This window comes from Squalius cephalus (assembly GCF_949319135.1).
Source record: "Squalius cephalus genome assembly, chromosome: 15".
Lineage (NCBI taxonomy): Eukaryota > Metazoa > Chordata > Actinopteri > Cypriniformes > Leuciscidae > Squalius > Squalius cephalus.
Genome location: NC_137136.1, coordinates 20532513 through 20545722, shown reverse-complemented (window position 1 = coordinate 20545722; position 13210 = coordinate 20532513).

The window sequence follows — 13210 nt, the reverse complement described above, 5'->3', positions numbered from 1 at the left end:
CCTTAGCCATTTGTATACTGGTTTGTATACTGCACTTTACATGTCTTGTGTCCACACACCCCATGGAAGAGACATGCACCGAAACGGGTCGCTGTGAACAGAGCTGTTCCCCTTCGAGGGAACTCGCACTGCGTCGTCGTCGTGACGCCCCCAGCGTAACGCATCTGAAGCATGAATGAAATCTGTCCAATCCTGATTGGTGCTGCGTCATGACGTAGTAGATGACGGCATACCCGGAAGATACAAAGGGACGCCGGCTCAAACACACGTTAGCTTTTTGCTCTTCAGCTAAAGCGCTCTGTGTTTCTGTGAGTCTTATTTGGTGTTGTTTGTCCAAGTTTTCACAAGCATTATTAGCATGGCAAGCGAGCAGTTTAAAAGGTGTGTGCACCCGTGTCCACGTTACATTTCGGGCACGGACACACACCACATGTGTGTGCATTGTCTCGGCGCGCAGCACGCTAGAGCGGCTCTCGAGGGAGCCGCTTGTAGCGAGTGTGAGAAGCTGCCGCTGAGGGTATTGCGCTCGCGGCTCGCTACATTTGATCAGCTCGGCCAAGCTCGCGAGCCTCGCGGTTCTGGGCCCGCTGTTGCCGAGGCAGCGCAGCGCCGCAGATCGTGGGGTTCGCAGATGGATCTTTCAGCGGGACATGGGACTGATTCGTCATCTTCCCAGTCCTCGTCTGAAGATCCTGACGCTCTCCCGCCTCGTGTGGAAGCCCGCGATGCGGCTTCTTCCCGCGAGGTAGAGGCACCGATGCTTCAGCTATCTGGCTCTGAGGGGTCAGATGCTGTGAGCATCGAGGCGGGTGTTATGGAGCCCCATCCACCGCTTCATACACCCACTCAAGAAGAGCTGGTGGAGGTTTTGACCCGCGCTGTGGCCAAATTAAATATTACATTGGCCACAAGAAGAACCTGTAGTCCAGCCATCTAGTAAACTGGATGAGAGGTTCTTTAAGCGCCGGGCTCAGCCTCCACGCCGGGGCCTTCCGTTTTTTCCTGACTTGCACAATGAGTTGTGCAAGTCATGGGAAAAACCTTATTCAGCCAGGCTCTCCAATCCCCCAGTGCTTGATTTCGCTAATGTACTGGGGACGGCTGAGCGCGGTTATGGGAAGATCCCGCGGGTAGAGGAAGCTCTCGCGAGCTATCTTTCTCCCGAGGCCGCATCTTCCCTGAAGGCCCCGGTATTGCCCACCAAGCCATGCCGAGAAACATCTTCTCTAGTGGGCAGAGCTTTTATGGCGGCCGGGCGGGCTGGTAGCTGCCTGCATACCATGGCGGTATTGCAGGCTTATCAGGCTGATCTCCTCAAAGAGCTAAACGAAGGCGAGGGTCCTTCTCCTGATGATATTTTGGAGCTGAGGAAGGCTACTGACTTGTCTCTCCGCATCACCAAAGAGACGGCCCGTGCAATCGGCCGCTCTATGGCTGGTCTGGTATGCGTAGAGAGACATCTCTGGTTAAATTTATCAGGGATGAAGGAGAGGGAGAAGCATTTTCTTCTCGACTCTCCGATTTCGCCTTCTGGCCTCTTCGGCAGCGCGGTTAATTCCGTAGTCGAGAGGTTTCAGGAGGTGAAACAGCAGTCGGCTGCCTTCCATCATTACCTCCCTCGCCGCCCTGGCTCCTCGGGGAAGACTGCCGCAAAAGGGCAGTCTCAGCCGTCTACCAGCTCCATGCACCGTCAGGTGCAGAAATAGAGTGTCGCCGCCCGCGCCCCTCCTGAGGGAGCCTGGCAAAGGAGGCGACGCTCTCGAGGTAAGCCCTCCCAGCCTAAGGTCGATCTGAGGACCGTCCTTCAGGCGAAGAAGGCTTCCTCTAAGCGGTCCTAGGCGTGGCCGGACCACTGAGAGCTGTCCCCCCCGGGATGGAGCGATTGAGGTCGCCTCCGTCCCGGAGCTCTCGGGGAATCAGTGCTGTGCTCCCGCCGTCCAGTACGCTTCGGGCCACACTGATTTCCCGCGCACGCATGCCGCTCCAGCCGCCTCAAGTAAGACCTGCGGCTGGGCAGCGAACGCGTACGCACACCGAAAATCATTCTCGACTGCTCCCTGCCGGTCAGCCGCTTCAGGGGGTCGGGAACGAGGCTCGGTTGACACCCGAGGCCAGCCTCGAGAGGCTGGTTCCCTTAGTAGATTATCTCGGCGCATGGTCATGCCTTCCGAATATATCTGCGTGGGCCCTGCGTACTGTAGAGCTGGGTTACAGACTGCAGTTCAGCTCCCCTCCCCCGAAGTTCAACGGGGTGGTCTGGACTGTGGTCGGCCCAGAGCAGGTTCGGGTTATGGAACAGGAAGTTCAATCCCTGTTGGTCAAGGAGGCCATAGAACGTGTTCCTCTGCCAGACAGGGAGTCCGGGTTCTACAGCCGGTACTTCATAGTTCCCAAGAAGGATGGGGGGTTGCGTCCAATAATAGATCTCAGGCACTTGAATCGTTCTCTGAGGAGATTCAGGTTCAAGATGCTCACAATTCCAGCCATCGTGAGTCAGATCCAGTTCGAGGACTGGTTCGTCACGATAGATCTGAAGGACGCATACTTCCATATCTCCATCCTTCCATGTCACAGGAAGTTCCTGAGGTTCGCTTTCGGGGGCGAAGCGTACCAATATCGGGTTCTTCCCTTTGGCCTAGCTCTTTCCCCTCGCACCTTCACCAAGTGCATGGATGCAGCGCTGGCTCCGCTGAGACTCCAGGGCATTCATGTACTCAATTACATCGACGACTGGCTAATATTAGCCAAGTCGTACGATATGGCAGTTCAACATCGAGATGTCGTTCTCGCTCATATCAGGTGCTTGGGGCTGAGACTCAACACGAAGAAAAGCGTGTTGACGCCCTCCCAGAGGACTACGTTCCTGGGAGTGGTATGGGACTCCATGACGATGCGGGCACAAATGTCTCCTGCTCGGGTGGGTTCCATACAGGCGTTGGTCTCCAGAGTGAAGCTAGGCCACAACCTCACTGTGAAGCAGTTTCAAATACTGCTGGGGCACATGGCAGCAGCGTCCAACGTCATACCTTTTGGCCTGCTACACATGAGACCCCTACAGTGGTGGTTGAGAGCCAAGGGGTTTTCCCAGAGAGTAAATCAGTTCCGTATGATCAGAGTAACGCGCAGAGGCCTTCGTTCTCTCGTCATATGGAGGAAACCTTGGTTCCTGTCCCAGGGACCAGTGCTGGGAGCATCATGTTGCCGGAAAACCGTTTCAACAGATGCCTCCCTCACTGGTTGGGGCGCGGTCATGGACGGCCGCTTTGCGAGAGGTCTGTGGGAGACCCGGCACTCTTCCTGGCACATCAATTGCCTGGAAATGCTGGCGGTCTACAAAGCTCTGAGGAGCTTTTTCCCAGACCTCCGCGGCCACCATGTCCTGATACGCTCGGACAACACTTCCGTTGTCGCGTATCTGAATCACCAGGGGGGTCTGAGGTCGCGCCCTCTATGCAGACTGGCACACCAGATCCTCCTGTGGTCCCAGGGGAAACTGTCGTCTCTCAGAGCGATGTACGTCCCCGGGGACCAAAATCAGGGAGCAGACGTCCTGTCAAGGCAGGGGCTGAGGCCCGGGGAGTGGCGACTCCACCCAGAGGTGGTGAAAGCCATATGCGTGAGATTTGGCCCGGTGGAAGTGGATCTCTTTGCGTCTCAAGAGACGTCCCACTGTCCACTGTGGTTCTCTCTCAGGCATCCAGCTCCGCTGGGGCTGGATGCCATGATGCAGACGTGGCCGAGGCTGCGTCTGTACGCATTTCCCCCGATCGCTCTGCTCCCGGGAGTCTTGGAGCGGGTTCGCCGAGAGGGGATCAGTGTACTTTTAGTAGCACCCCGTTGGCCGACCCGAGTTTGGTTCTCGGACATTATAGCTCTGCTAGACGGCCTCCCGTGGCAGGTCCCTCTGAGGAGGGATCTGCTGTCTCAGGCAGGGGGCTCAATATTTCACCCCCGGCCAGAGCTGTGGAACCTTTGGGTCTGGCCCCTGAGGGGGCTCGGTACCTAGAGGCTGGCCTGTCAGCAGATGTTGTCGAGACCTTACTCAGCTCCAGGGCTCCCTCTACCAGGAGACTGTACAGCCTGAAGTGGAATGTGTTTTCCACTTGGTGTAGAGAGTGTGAGGTGGACCCAGTTAACTGCCCAGTGGCTTCAGTGCTGGAGTTCCTCCAAGATCGTTTCTCCGCCGGTCTAACCCCGTCCACACTTAAGGTGTATGTGGCTGCCATTGCGGCTTTCCACTCGTCTGTAGGTGATGGGCCTTTGGGGAAGCACCATCTGGTTGTACGTTTCCTCCGTGGGGCTCGGAGGATGAGGCCTGCGGCTCGCTCCAGAGTTCCAACCTGGGACCTGGCGGTGGTACTTGAAGGGTTGGCTGAGGCCCCCTTCGAGCCACTGAAGTCGGCTGAGGCAAAGAACCTGACCCTTAAGGTGGCCTTTCTCCTTGCTATCACCTCTCTGAGGAGAGTGGGGGATCTCCAGGCCTTGGCTATAATGCCAACTTGCCTGGAGTTTGCCCCTGGCGGAGTTAAGGCCATCTTACACCCTAGACCGGGCTATGTGCCCAAGGTGCCATCTAATGTGGCACGGTCAGTGGTTCTTCAGGCATTCCATCCTCCACCTCACGTGACGGCGGAAGAGGGGAGACTTCACCTGCTCTGTTATCAAGCCCTGAGAGTGTACCTTGAGAGGTCCTCTCAGTGGAGGAAGTCAGACCAGTTGTTGGTGTGCTTTGGTTCACCCAAGAAAGGGCTGCCTGCATCCAAGCAGACAATCAGTAATTGGATTGTTCAGGCTATAGCCACGGCTTATCAGGTGCGCAATCTGCCTTCACCTATAGCTGTGAGGGCTCATTCTACCAGGAGCATGGCCTCTTCGGTAGCCCTCCTTTCTGGAGCCTCGCTTCAAGATATTTGCGAAGCGGCTGGGTGGGCCACTCCGCACACCTTCATAAGATTTTATAGTCTGCAACTCCCTGTGACGCCTGGCGCCAGAGTGCTCGCGTCCTAAGTGTGCCTGGTCTTCCAGCTTCATACTAGGGTGGCGTGCTTACGGTGTGGCATAGTGGGCATTGCGTTCCCATAGTGTCGTCACAACGATGACGCAGTGCGAGTTCCCTCGAAGGGGAACGTCTCGGGTTATGACTGTAACCCTTTGCTGAGTCCCAATTCGCATACTATCCGTCCTAAATAGTATGCGAAACTAGAATTAGTACGTCCCAAATCGTAGTATGTTGAAATGAGTATTCCAAAGATACCCGGATGGTCTACTATTTCCGGTTAGAATTCGAAGTGCAGATCAATGCACACTCTAACGGCTAATATTGCCCACAACCCATCGCGTGCGGGAGGGAGGAGCTTTGCGGTGATGATGGTGATGTAAACCTGGCAGTCGGATGCAGCAGCGGAGATGCGCCCTCAGTTTTTAAGTGTAAGAATTCAAATGTTTAACCCTAATTAAAGTTATATTTTATTGTCTCGTAATATTAATGGGTTTATGTTGTGCCAAAAAAGTACCGTGTTTATCTTGTAGGGTCCGATGAAGATACCGAGCGCCTCATTGCAGGCTACAAAACAATAAATAAAAAGGCTCTTTTTTTATGTATTTCTTTTGATGTTTCTGTCTGACTTATTTGTAGTAATACTGTGGCTGTACATATGTTAACTTTATCAGTCCAACCAAAGAAACATGGTTACTACACTTTTACTATAGTAAAAGCATGGTTCATTTTCATCGGGGTATTTTTAAGTATTATACATAAGTATAAGATTAAGTATAAAATACGTTAAACAATAGTTACACTATAAACTTTAAATATTTTAACTCAGAAAATAAGTAGCGCTAGCTTTCGTTACACACATTTGCACATGAACGTCAGAACCAGCCGCCTCACAAACGACCTGCGTTTGGTTGATCTACGACGACGCCCTGCTTCACTCCTCAATTTGGTAAACACATTGTAAATGTATTGTGAAAAAAAAGATGGGACTAGTAAATAAAATTATATTAGATATATAAGAATGAATGAAATGTTAAATGTTTTGTTAACAGTCGCGGTGTGCGTAACTAGGCAACCACGTTCAAGTTCACGTTGCATGACGTCATCGAAGTATGTCCCAGAACGTGCATACTTTTTTGCTACACACTCAAAAGTATGTACTTTTTCATCACAAAAAAAGTACATACTTTTAGGTCGTAGTATAAGTAGGCGAATTGGGACTCAGCCCTTGTTCCCCGAGAAGGGAACGAGACACTGCGTCTCGCCGCCACACCTATCACGTTCAGAGCGCTTGCTTCATCGCAAAGTAGCTAACGTGTGTTTGAGCCGGCGTCCCTTTGTATCTTCCGGGTATGCCGTCATCTACTACGTCATGACGCAGCACCAATCAGGATTGGACAGATTTCATTCATGCTTCAGATGCTTTACGCTGGGGGCGTTCCCATAGTGTCGTCACGACGACGCAGTGTCTCGTTCCCTTCTCGGGGAACAAGGGTTACAGTCGTAACCCGAGACGTTTTTGAGGAGGTAAAAAGGGTGTTGCACAACCATTGAGAAATTTTAACCAAAGTATGTTACAAACTTTACATGAAGCCCCTAAAGAATCATAGCAACTTGTGGAAAATGGGCATCCGATGACCTCTTTAACTATTCAGAAGACATAGTAAATGATACTGCTTTCACCTGTTGCTGAGTTGTGCTGCTGAGGAGAGCATTGGCCGAAACGCTGAAAAGTGTTTAGATGTTTTTGTATGTAGCCATCCGATAATAAAGGCTTTATAATTTTAAAGAGTGCCATTGTCATTCTAAAGTTTTCTTTGATGGATTATTAAAACATTCTATTTAAAATGTAATGTTTGGTAATACATTTGTAGTTTGGTAAGTGTCCACTAGGAGCAGCACATTAGACAAATAGATGACAGTTATGATAGTTCTCTTACGAGAGGCTCTTGTCTTGCCAAACTACTGATGTTATTTATAGTCCAGTCATTTTAAGCCAAAATGGGGGTCAACCTTGAACAAATTGCAACAGAAGCAAACTCAACTGATTTTGTATCCTCAATATGTCCTGAGTAAGGAAAAAAAGTCCCGAAGAATCCCATTATGGGAAAGTTTTGAAAAAGACCCACAAATAGCCTATTCATACACCTATTCATTCTTTTTCTGACTTGAATAGGGTAAAAATTTTAACCTTTAGATATCACCATGAAAATTATAGAGTTGATTACTTACATCAAGACAAATAAAAATTGTATTACAAGTTTTTTTAAATCGTTTGTTAACATGGACAAACGGTGCATAATCTAATTACGTATGTGCTAATTTGCATAAATACCACAACAGGTCTAAACATTGGGTTTAGACCTTAACATTAAGTATTTTACTGTTATGTGTCAACAAGATTCAACAAGCATTTTCACCTGGCTATACCCAATGTTTAGACATGTTGTGGTATGTGCAAATTGGAATGTCCTCAATGTAAGGTTTGGGAGAACAAAAATACGTTTACTGGATCGATTGGCTGAACATAAATATGCCACCAAGAAGGTAAATGAAGAATATCAAATGGCAAAACATTTAAAAAGTAATGCATAATGGTAGTCCATCTACCCTAAAACTGTATTGATCATGTGAATATCACACTGGAAAAAAAAGAAGTCAAATTTACTTAATTTTACTTAAAGTTTTTGCACAAATATTTTTAAAGTAAATTTCACACACATATTTTTTAAGTAAATTTCACATATGGAATTAAGTAAACTCTGCTTAACTAAGTAACTTGGCTAGTTAAAGGTTGAGTAATGTTTATTTAGTCGAAGTTTCCTTTGCAATACATTTCACTCAGACAATATAATCGTGAATTAAGCTATACTTTTAAAGTGTTTGCTTTACATAAAAATACCTACATAATTAAAAAAAGATTATAAAAATGAGTTAAATCCACTTCAAATGTAAAAAAGAAAAAATATATATTATTTTTCTTTTTTTACATTTGAAGTGATGTTTTTGAGTATGGAAATACATTGTATTGGTGAATTTTAAATGCTGTAAAGAGATGCTGGTCACATGACATATGTTAAAAGGGTCATCGGATGCAAAATTCACTTGTATATGGTTTGCGTACAAATATGTCTTTGCAGTGTGTGGACACAACCACCATACAATGAAAAAAAATCCATTCAACCCTTTTCTTAATCCTCAAAAAGCCGAAATACTCAATAATCAAGCCGTTTGGATTTTCTTAGCAATATGTCATATTGCTCATGCTCCGCCCACAACCGCTGATGGACTGTTCCATATTAGCATATTTCCGCCCTTAGCTATTTGTATACTGGTTTGTATACTGCACTTTACATGTCTTGTGTCCACACACCCCATGGAAGAGAGATTTAAAGAGACATGCACCGAAATGGGTCGCTGTGAACAGAGCTGTTTTTGAGGAGGTAAAAAGGGTGTTGCACAACCATTGAGGAATTTTAACCAAAGTATGTTACAAACTTTACATGAAGCCCCTAAAGAATCATAGCAACGTGTGGAAAATGGGCATCCGATGACCTCTTTAACTATTCAGAAGACATAGTAAATGATACTGCTTTCACCTGTTGCTGAGTTTGTTGTGCTGCTGAGGAGAGCATTGGCCGAAACGCTGAAAAGTGTTTAGATGTTTTTGTATGTAGCCATCCGATAATAAAGGCTTTATAATTTTAAAGAGTGCCATTGTCATTCTAAAGTTTTCTTTGATGGATTATTAAAACATTTATTTAAAATGTAATGTTTGGTAATACATTTGTAGTTTGGTAAGTGTCCACTAGGAGCAGCACATTAGACAAATAGATGACAGTTATGATAGTTCTCTTACGAGAGGTTCTCTCGTATTGCGTAAGTAGCTTACGCTGCGGGAAAGTCTTCTTTCTCGAGATACTGAAGCCAAAAATTATCCTTAATTTTGAATAATCTTGTCAACGCAGTGCAGCAGCATGCAGACCTAGGGCAGGCTAGCTAGCGTGCCCATTGGCTGCCCTGCGGCAACTGCAGCAGCCTATCGCTGAGCCTTGGCGTGACGTCACGTCCAATGAGCGCGCTTGGCGTGCTTCATGCATCACAGCCCGCGAAAAGGGGTGTGGCTTAGCGTATATAAGCGAGGCTCAGAGGCTGCTTCACTGATTTCTGTCTCTTCAGCGAAGCTCTCCGCATCGCTGAACTCTGAGGAAGCCGACGTCGAATCAAGCGACCAGCAAGCCGAGGATCTCAACCTGAGGAAGCCGGCCGTCTTCGCCGCCTTCAGCATTCCCTGCCTGCTTCGCTATCCGGCGATTATATCCTTTTTACTGCTCTGTGTTGTTTGTTGTGTGTTCGCTCCGCGACACACTCTGCATCTAAAAGAGCGCGAGGCGTTTGCTTCAAAATGCCTCGCTCATCCTGTGGCTCGTGCAGAGCCCCGCTCAGAGACAGAGACCGCCATGTGATCTGCGCTCTCTGCCTGGGCCTCGACCACGCAGCCCGCGCCCTCTCCACGGGTGGCTGCGAACAGTGTGAGGATATGCCGATGTCGACCCTGCGGGCTCGACTCGCCATGTTTGACGATCCTCCCCCTTCTCCGGCTGCCTCTACCGGGCCGCAAAAGAAGAAACGCCGCTCTCAAAGGCCTCCCGAGCCGGATGGAACAGCTGAGCGCTCGCCGGAGCCCCTCCCGCGGGCCTCGCTCTCTCCTTCTCCCCCGCCCTTAATTAGCATTTTACTAACAGAGACATTTGCGAAAGCTTGCAAAATTGTACTCACCAACTTCAACATATTATGATGACTGATCGGTAACGTTAGGCCTAACGTTATAACGTATCCCGCGATCAACAACTATTCAAAAGCCTAGTTTGCATATTCTTCTAGAGTCAAAGAGTGTGGTTCGAGTCCCTCTCCGTCTAAAGAGACAATTGATCTCAGTCATTGCAGTCAAAAACTATGCCGAGTTTTTTTGTTTTTTTTAAACTAAGTTAACGTTAGCTGACAATATTTACACATGCTAGCAACACATAACATTAGCCTAATACATTGAAACATGTACTAATATCGATATAGCTCTAATCGCGTTTAGATTCTCAATTTAACACACTATTATTTTGATGTAGCAGAATTGTCTTTATAAAATAAAAAGTTATTTAATGTTACCTTCCGCAGATTGCAATATGTCCGTTACGTTGTTAAAATGCGTTGTCCATATTCCTTGTTTGTTCTTCATTTACATCCCGCAACTCACTCAAAATAAAAATTTACCAGTCCGATGTAAAATAATCCATGTTTTAAACAATATTTGCCACAGAACCGACGAGATCCCGAGCGAGCAGCACACACACACCCCCAACAGACGTATTCAAACTTGACCTGTAAAAGGCGCGCATAGTTGTCATTGGCCAGATTCCTGGATGACAGTCTGAATAACCAATCATGCTCAAAACAACTCGGAGAGACAGCCAATAGTGTGGTAACATTGCAATTACAGGAAAAGATGACATGTTTTGAAAAAATATACACGTGCTATTTATTTAGCTGTATTTGTAGGCTGGCTGTTATATTTATTCAATTGGTTAAATGGTGTTTTCATTGCAGTGTATGATTAAAAATTAAACTTAAAATAACTTGTATAACAACATATATTTACCACTGCTCTGCTAAACAGCAATTTAACAGAGCAAACAGATTATATATTAAACCGTTGGCCTGCTGTCTGACCAGCAAGGTCAATTTAACAATAATTGTGCAGTTTGCTTGTATCCAGAATTACAGAGTTTAAATGTAAAAATACACTTAAATCTAAAAATAATAACATTTACTTTAAAATGACAAGGAAATATGTTAAATTGTTAGTATGGATATAAACCTTTAATATAATGAGCTACATATTTAATTACACAATTTGATTGTAATTTTACACAACTTTGTATGTAATTTAAAAAAAAAACAGAAAAATACTGTATAAATAATACAGTAATTGTCATGTGAAAAAAATAAGAATCACTTTAATTTGTAATTAATGATATAATCCTTAAATTAGCAGTCAATTAATTAATTTACAGATATTGTTTGTAATTTTACAGAGTTTTGAATATAATAAAAAACAGAAAAATACAGTATAAATAATACAGTAATTGTCCTGTGAAAAAAATAAGAATCACTTTAATTTGTAATTAATGATATAATCCTTAAATTAACAGTCAATTAATTAATTTACAGATATTGTTTGTAATTTTACAGAGTTTTGAATATAATTTAAAATAACAGAAAAATACTCTAAAAAAAATTTAGAGTTATTCTCTGTAAAATTAGGATATACAAATTCAGTGTTTCTTTACTGAAAAGACTCAAACCCAACTGGCTTCAGATATTTTTTGAGCTTGGAAATGATTATGAGAGATATCTGAGAGGTAAATCAACAAAATTAATTTCTTGGTCACAAAGAATGAGCCACGTAGACAGGATAGCGATTGAAATGTCAAAAGGGTAGGGGAAATTTCATTCGAAAGAAAAAACAAACTTTCTGCCTAGAAAACAATACCTCTTTTAAAAATGCAGCCGGTTCTTAAGCAAAGGCAGGAGTGAGAGTGGGAGCAGAGGAAGGGAGGGAGTCTTAGATAAATACAAGTTAATGGGTCATAATGTTGTCTAATAACAGACATCGCTTTCCTTCGAGACACAAAGGCGCAATAAAAACAACAGTTCACCGTCTCTGTGGTGGGTACAGGCTGGTCTGCAAGTAGTGATACACTATGTGAATGGTCGTAGAGCACTGCACTCGCTCACTGAACTCACTGAAATCACTGAACTCACTGAACTCACTGAACTCACACTGTTATTGCCTGAGAGAAAACATGTCCTTGGAGAACATTTCTTACACTGGTGAAATTTAGGAAAAAGACTGGATTAACAATATTTTATATTATATAACAGGATTTTTTTTTTCTTCATATTTTGAAATACAAATATATTAGTGTGACTCTTTACATGCAAGAAAAAGGTGAGAAAATGATACATTTGACTAAATACATATTTATGCATTTGATATGTTTGTATTCAATCAACACATATCTATTTATAACATTTTAATTTTAAGGTACAGTTTGGGGTCGGTTGGGGTCCATTTCCAATTATTATCAAGTTTCGCTGCTTCATATTTTTGTGAAAATCATGATACATTTTTTCATGATTCTTTGATGATTAGAGAGTTCAGAAGAGCTACATTTATTTTAAACAGAAAACTTTTGTAACATTATAAATGCCATTACTGTCACTTTTGATCAATTTAATGCTCCCTTGCTGAAGAAAAGCATTAGTTTCATTAAATGCAATACTCTAGAGCCTCGGATTCAAGAGAAACAGTGCGGTTTTCGTCCCGGTCGTGGAACACTGGACCAGCTCAATACCCTCTCCAGGGTGCTGGAGTGTTCATGGGAGTTTGCCCAACCAATCCACATGTGCTTTGTGGATTTGGAGAAGGCATTCGACTGTCCCTCACGGTGTCCTGTGGGCTAAGGTCTGTCCAGTCCCTGTACAACCGGAGCAGGAGCTTGGTTCGCATTGCCGGCAGTAAGTCAGACTTGTTCCCGGTATGTGTTGGACTCCGGCAGGGCCCTTTTTCACTGGTTCTGTTCATAATTTTTGTGGACAGAATTTCTAGGCGAAGCCAGGGGCCGGAGGGTGTCAGGTTTGGGGACCACATGATCTCATCTCTGCTCTTTGCGGATGATGTTGTCATGCTGGCCCCATCAGACCAGGACCTTCAGCATGCACTGGGACGGTTTGCAGCCGAGTGTGAAGCGGCTGGGATGAGAAACAGCACCTCCAAATCCCACTTCAGGTTGGTGGAGAGTTCCTGCCTCAAGTGGAGGAGTTCAAGTATCTTGGGGTCTTGTTCACGAGTGAGGGAAGGATGGAACGGGAGATTGACAGACGGATCGGTGCAGTTTCTGCAGTAACACGGTCGATGTACTGGTCTGTCGTGGTGAAGAAAGAGCTGAGCTGCAAGGCGAAGCTCTCGATTTACCGGTCAATCTACGTTATACCCTCACCTATGGTCATGAGCTGTGGGTCATGACCGAAAGAACAAGATCCCGGATACAGGCGGCCGAAATGAGCTTTCTCCACAGGCTGGCTGGGCGAGATAGGGTCAGGAGCTTGTCACTTGGGAGGAGCTCAGCATAGGTACAATTACATAATGTCTATCCA